Source organism: Coregonus clupeaformis, chromosome 12 (assembly GCF_020615455.1).
Source record: "Coregonus clupeaformis isolate EN_2021a chromosome 12, ASM2061545v1, whole genome shotgun sequence".
NCBI classification, from domain to species: domain Eukaryota; kingdom Metazoa; phylum Chordata; class Actinopteri; order Salmoniformes; family Salmonidae; genus Coregonus; species Coregonus clupeaformis.
In genome coordinates, this window is record NC_059203.1 from 22,155,929 (window position 1) to 22,162,528 (window position 6,600).

Sequence of the window (6,600 nt, forward strand, 5' to 3'; positions counted from 1 at the left end):
TCTGCTGTTGAATGTGTTACTGTAGAAAAGGTGTTAAACCACAAACCAAAATGTCCTTTCCAACCAGCCAGGGGAGCATCACAAGTAACAGGAAGTCTGCTCACGTACTAAACTACTATAAAATGTTTCTCAAAGGTTTTACACTTTGCTTGAATTTTTTTATGTGCTGGTGATTCTTATCTCTTAATGTGAAACTATATAATTAAAGATTGCATTTACTTGCCATCGCCTGGGGCGGCAGGTAGCTTAGTGGTTAAGAGCGTTGTGCCAGTAATCAAAACGTCGCTTGTTCTAATCCCTGAGCCGACTAGGTGAAAAATCTGTCGATGTGCCCTTCAGCAAGGCACTTAACCCTAATTGCTCTGGATAAGAGCATCTGCTAAATGACTAAAATGTAAATGTCATTATAACAGGTCTAGAACATTGTCCCAGAAATTATGTCAGTTTAATCAAAGGTTTCAGTGAAGATTTTAAGACATGGCTTTCCAAAACTAGTGTCTCTCAATTCTCTCTTTCTTATTCCATTGTAACATCTTCAGGAATAATGTTTTGAATTCAGCTGATGTTATCTCAGTGGTGCCCTCAAAATGGTATGCAGATTGCTGTTGGTCAGAGGGACACAGGAGGGCGCCAGAACCTTACTTGTGCTACAACAGTAATCTTCGGACCAGGGGCTGCATGTACTGTATCAAGTGTTTCATAGTAATGCTGTGGTCATAACCAAGTGGGAAGGTAGTAATTACCAGTTGTGAAGTCATAAATACCAGTTGGATGCATTCACGTGCTTTGAATTAATTGACAATGCCGATTGGCCAATGGCCAACGAGCTGTGTCAACCAAAAATGTGTTTTGTTGTTGTATTTAACTGCCGGAAATGCTGTTATCGAGGTCATTTCATTAGTAGGTGACGTCAGAGGTCAGCATGTGGGAGAAGTCAGAGCTCAGGGATGATAGGTTAGTTTCCCACTAGTAATTACTAGTCGGAGGGGCGTTCAAGTAAATACCACCTTCCCACTTAGTTATGAACGCAGCTTAAGAGTGCTGGTTTAGGATCAGTTTGACCTTTTAGATCACAATGAATAAGATACATGGACAGGGAGAACTGATCCTAGATCAGCACCCCTACTCTATTCCACTCCAACTCCTGCGACTATTAAAAAGTAAACCATTTGAAAATCTATGGTTAACATTTCTCAAATTCAATTCTGGACCTCAAAGCCAGTTCCAATGCTTATTTTTATTCTTCCCCTCTATAGACTGAATTAAACCTGGGACACCAGATGGGTGCAATTACTTATCAGGTAGAATAGAAAACCAGCAGTAGTCTGGACCTTGTAGGCCAAGGTAAGATTTGAATACCCCTGGTATACAGTGGGGGGAAAAAGTATTTAGTCAGCCACCAATTGTGCAAGTTCTCCCACTTAAAAAGATGAGAGAGGCCTGTAATTTTCATCATAGGTACACGTCAACTATGACAGACAATTGAGGAAAAAAAATCCAGAAAATCACATTGTAGGATTTTTAATGAATTTATTTGCAAATTATGGTGGAAAATAAGTATTTGGTCACCTAAAAACAAGCAAGATTTCTGGCTCTCACAGACCTGTAACTTCTTCTTTAAGAGGCTCCTCTGTCCTCCACTCGTTACCTGTATTAATGGCACCTGTTTAAACTTGTTATCAGTATAAAAGACACCTGTCCACAACCTCAAACAGTCACACTCCAAACTCCACTATGGCCAAGACCAAAGAGCTGTCATAGGACACCAGAAACGAAATTGTAGACCTGCACCAGGCTGGGAAGACTGAATCTGCAATAGGTAAGCAGCTTGGTTTGAAGAAATCAACTGTGGGAGCAATTTTTAGGAAATGGAAGACAAACAAGACCACTGATAATCTCCCTCGATCTGGGGCTCCACGCAAGATCTCACCCCGTGGGGTCAAAATGATCACAAGAACGGTTAGCAAAAATCCCAGAACCACACGGGGGGACCTAGTGAATGACCTGCAGAGAGCTGGGACCAAAGTAACAAAGCCTACCATCAGTAACACACTACGCCGCCAGGGACTCAAATCCTGCAGTGCCAGACGTGTCCCCCTGCTTAAGCCAGTACATGTCCAGGCCCATCTGAAGTTTGCTAGAGTGCATTTGGATGATCCAGAAGAGGATTGGGAGAATGTCATATGGTCAGATGAAACCAAAATATAACTTTTTGGTAAAAACTCAACTCGTCGTGTTTGGAGGACAAAGAATGCTGAGTTGCATCCAAAGAACACCATACCTACTGTGAAGCATGGGGGTAGAAACATCATGCTTTGGGGCTGTTTTTCTGCAAAGGGACCAGGACGACTGATCCGTGTAAAGGTAAGAATGAATGGGGCCATGTATCGTGAGATTTTGAGTGAAAACCTCCTTCCATCAGCAAGGGCATTGAAGATGAAACGTGGCTGGGTCTTTCAGCATGACAATGATCCCAAACACACCGCCCGGGCAACGAAGGAGTGGCTTCGTAAGAAGCATTTCAAGGTCCTGGAGTGGCCTAGCCAGTCTCCAGATCTCAACCCCATAGAAAATCTTTGGAGGGAGTTGAAAGTCCGTGTTGCCCAGCGACAGCCCCAAAACATCACTGCTCTAGAGCAGATCTGCATGGAGGAATGGGCCAAAATACCAGCAACAGTGTGTGAAAACCTTGTGAAGACTTACAGAAAACATTTGACCTGTGTCATTGCCAACAAAGGGTATATAACAAAGTATTGAGAAACTTTTGGTATTGACCAAATACTTATTTTCAACCATAATTTGCAAATAAATTCATTAAAAATCCTACAATGTGATTTTCTGGAAAGAAAATTCTCATTTTGTCTGTCATAGTTGACGTGTACCTATGATGAAAATTACAGGCCTCTCTCATCTTTTTAAGTGGGAGAACTTGCACAATTGGTGGCTGACTAAATACTTATTTTCTCCACTGTATCTACGATCAGATTACCTTACCCTGAATCCTAACCTTAACCTTTAGGAGGGTTAAAAAAAGGTCTGAATTTGGCCAACGGTTAAGGGAAACAACTTGACACATTTTAATATGTTTTATTTCACCAGCAGAAGTCCAGTTGAAAATACACATCCATATTTCACAGGGATAAAAGGCGAGCTAGCATCCTGTTGTCACAAAAATAAGTGTGTTAAACAGAATAAAAATGACATCAGACATTTACAATACCATTGCATCTGATGAAGTTTCTCCAGACAGATATTTAATAGAGGCAGTGAGGGTAGGGGTGTGTCAACATGTGTTAACATGGACCAATTATTTTGCTCCTGTCCATTTAAGGTCAATGAGGTAAGACCCTTTCTCTAGAAAACTTTTACAAGCTTTCCCCAGCATTGATGGTAAGTCAACATCATGGGGAGAATCCTCGTTGCTGTCCCAGTCTTACATTGTAAGTAATTTTTCATTCTTTATGTCATACATTCACTATTTTGTTACAGATTATTTTATGTGATGCCTATGTTACTTGAGTGTCAGTTGTACACGAACCAGTTGTACATGAATCTAATTCAGTATTATTTTCTCATTAGGTTTAATTTTGATTTCTGCTTCTCTGAAGACCTCAAAACAAAATATTGTCACCAGAGTTGTCAGACCTGGTGTCAACGTTACTCTGTACTGCAGCGTAGAACACTCTGAAGAAACCCTTTGGTACGGACAGCGATGCAATGAGGTGCCCTTTTTCATAATGTCATCTACTTCGAATGGTGGTGTGAATCCTCAAACCAAAGTCCTTATAGGCTTTGGAATGAATGTTTCTAATAAACGTCTCCAAAGCAACAACTCCATCAGTCTAACCATCAACAACATCACTAAATCTATTCTTGGGCTCTACTATTGTACCTCTAAAGGAAACTTGAAAGTTGGGTCTGGCTACATCCTTAGATTTGATCGTGATGGTACGTATTTAATAGCATCCTTGAACTTTCACACTATTTCGACTGGGGCACCTGACAGAAAATTGTATGTGTGGGGTACAGAGATGAGGTAGTCATTCAAAAATCATGTTAAACACTATTATTACACACAGAGTGAGTTATATGAATTGATAAGCACATTTCTACTCCTGAACGTATTTAGGCTTGTCATAACAAAGTGGTTGAATACTTATTGACTCAAGATATCTCTTTATTTTTATGAATTTGTAAAATTTGTCAAAACATAATTCCACTTTGACATTATGGGGAATTGTGTGTAGGCCATTGACAAAAACTATCAATTTTAACCATTTTAAATTTAGGCTGTAACACAAGAAATGTGGAAAAAGTCAAGGGATGTGAATACATTCTGAAGGCACTATATTCAGTGCAATCGAAAAGTATTCAGACCCCTTGACCTTTTTCACATTTTGTTAGGTTACAGCCTTTTTTTCTTCTGAAAACATCCCTCATCCATCTACACACAATACCCATAAGCAAAAAAGTTTTTAGAAATATTTGCAAATGTATTAAAAATTAAAGAATGAAATAAGTATTCAGACCCTTTACTCAGTACTTTGTTGAAGCACCTTTGGCAGCGATTACAGCCTTGAGTCTTCTTGGGTATGACGCTACAATCTTGGCACACCTGTATTTGGGGAGTTTCTCACATTCTTCTCTGCAGATCCTCTCAAGCTCTGTCCGGTTGGATGGGGAGCGTCGCTGCACAGCGATTGTCAGGTCTCTCCAGAGATGTTCGATCGGGTTCAAGTCTGGGCTCTGGCTGGGCCACTCAAGGACACTCAGAGACTTGTCCCAAAGCTACTCCTGCGTTGTCTTTGCTGTGTGCTTATGGTTGTTGTCCTTTTGGAAGTTGAACCTTTGCCCCAGTCTGAGGTCCTGAGTGCTCTGGAGCAGGTTTTCAACAAGGATCTCTCAGTACTTTGCTCCGTTCATCTTTCCCTAGATCCCGACTAGTCTCACCGTACCTGACGCTGAACAACATCCCCACAGCATGATGCTGCCACCACCATGCTTCACCGTAGGGATGTTGCCAGGTTTCCTCCAGATGTGACACTTGGCATTCAGGCCACAGAGTTTCATCTCGGTTTCATCAGACCAGAGAATCTTGTTTCTCATGGTCTGAGAGTCTTTAGGTGCCTTTTGGTAAATTCCAAGCGGGCTGTCATGTGCCTTTTACTGAGGAGTGGCTTCCGTCTGGCCACTCTACCATATAGGCTTGATTGGTCGAGTGCTCCAGAGATGGTTGTCCTTCTGGAAGGTTCTCCCATCGCCACAGAGGAACTCTGGAGCTCTGTCAGAGTGACCATCGGGTTCTTGGTCACCTCCCTGACCAAGGCCCTTCTCCCCCGATTGCTCAGTTTGGCCGGGCAGCCAGCTCTAGGGAGAGTCTTGGTGGTTCCAAAATTCTTCCATTTAAGAATGATGGAGGCCACTGTGTTCTTGGGGACCTTCAATGCTGCAGAAATGTTTTGGTACCCTTCCCCAGGTCTGTGCCTCGACACAATCCTGTCTCTGAGCTCTACGGACAATTCCTTCAACCCCATGGCTTGGTTTTTGCTCTGACCGTGGGACCTTATATAGACATTTATGTGCCTTTCCAAATCATGTTTAGTGTCAAAAATAAGGGGTTAAATACATTTTTAAAAATAACAAATGTTTCCTGATCTTTCTTATGTCCCTCAGATATAGGATAGACACTTCAGAACAAACTTCCTTTAGATTTTTTTTGGGGGGGACTATCTGTTGTTCAACGTAGTGAATCTGTTATTCAATGCGTTTGTATGGCTAATAGCAGTAAGGCCCCAAATATTTTCATCAATATTTTGGGGGATACTTCAAGTGGTCTTAAAATTCCAAATCAAATAGCAAAATGATCCTTGATATCTTAAAATAATTCCATATAGCTTAGTAGACCCCCCACCACCACTCTTATGAGATAAAGCTGCCTAAAGATATATTTTTCTCATCTTTATTGTATCATTATTTCATCTTCTGTAGATTAATCTGTTGTCTTTTGACATTGTACACACAGGACAAACAAAGCCGGCTACACTGCAAACAGACCAGAATAAAGATGGAAACAATGAGCAAGTATCATTCAGTACATATTCATCCAATTGATCATTCAATCCTATGGGGTGCTTAAAGCAATAAACTGAATGTTATGATTGATTACATTGTTTCGTTTTTTGGTGGTAGAGGTTTTACATCTCAAATTAGGGATAGACAGAGTAATAGTGTGCTATTTGATTCTCTGTGAGCCCATCAAGAGGTTGGCATCCTATTTCAGGGCCAAATATATTTGGAATATGATTTTATTTATTACAAGAGTGGCTTATATTTGGTGTGTGATATTTTCTTCCTGTGTAATCTCCTGCTTGACACTGTTTTTGTTCTTACAGAGAGAGGACGAAGGACTGACCTACAGTACCTTACACTTCTCTAAGAAAGGTCAAAGAGGCAAAGGTAGGAATCCTCAATATTAGATTATTGTCAACAGATCTGCCTTGTTTGCTTATTTAAAAATTAGAATGGTACATTTATATTCACTGCTTCTGGTAAAACTGTTGGCACCTTCTGAGTCAGACCACACATCCCTCTACCCTTAAA

At 40.9% G+C, this 6,600-nt stretch overlaps 1 long non-coding RNA gene across 1 annotated transcript; it reads left to right on the plus strand.

Moving 5' to 3' along the window:
- The first annotated feature begins 3,364 nt into the window (after positions 1-3,364).
- On the plus strand, positions 3,365-6,091 carry LOC121578620. Its single transcript, XR_006002796.1, has 3 exons — positions 3,365-3,440; positions 3,580-3,948; positions 6,023-6,091. It is a non-coding gene; the product is annotated as an uncharacterized LOC121578620 (long non-coding RNA).
- The last annotated feature ends 509 nt before the right edge of the window (positions 6,092-6,600 follow it).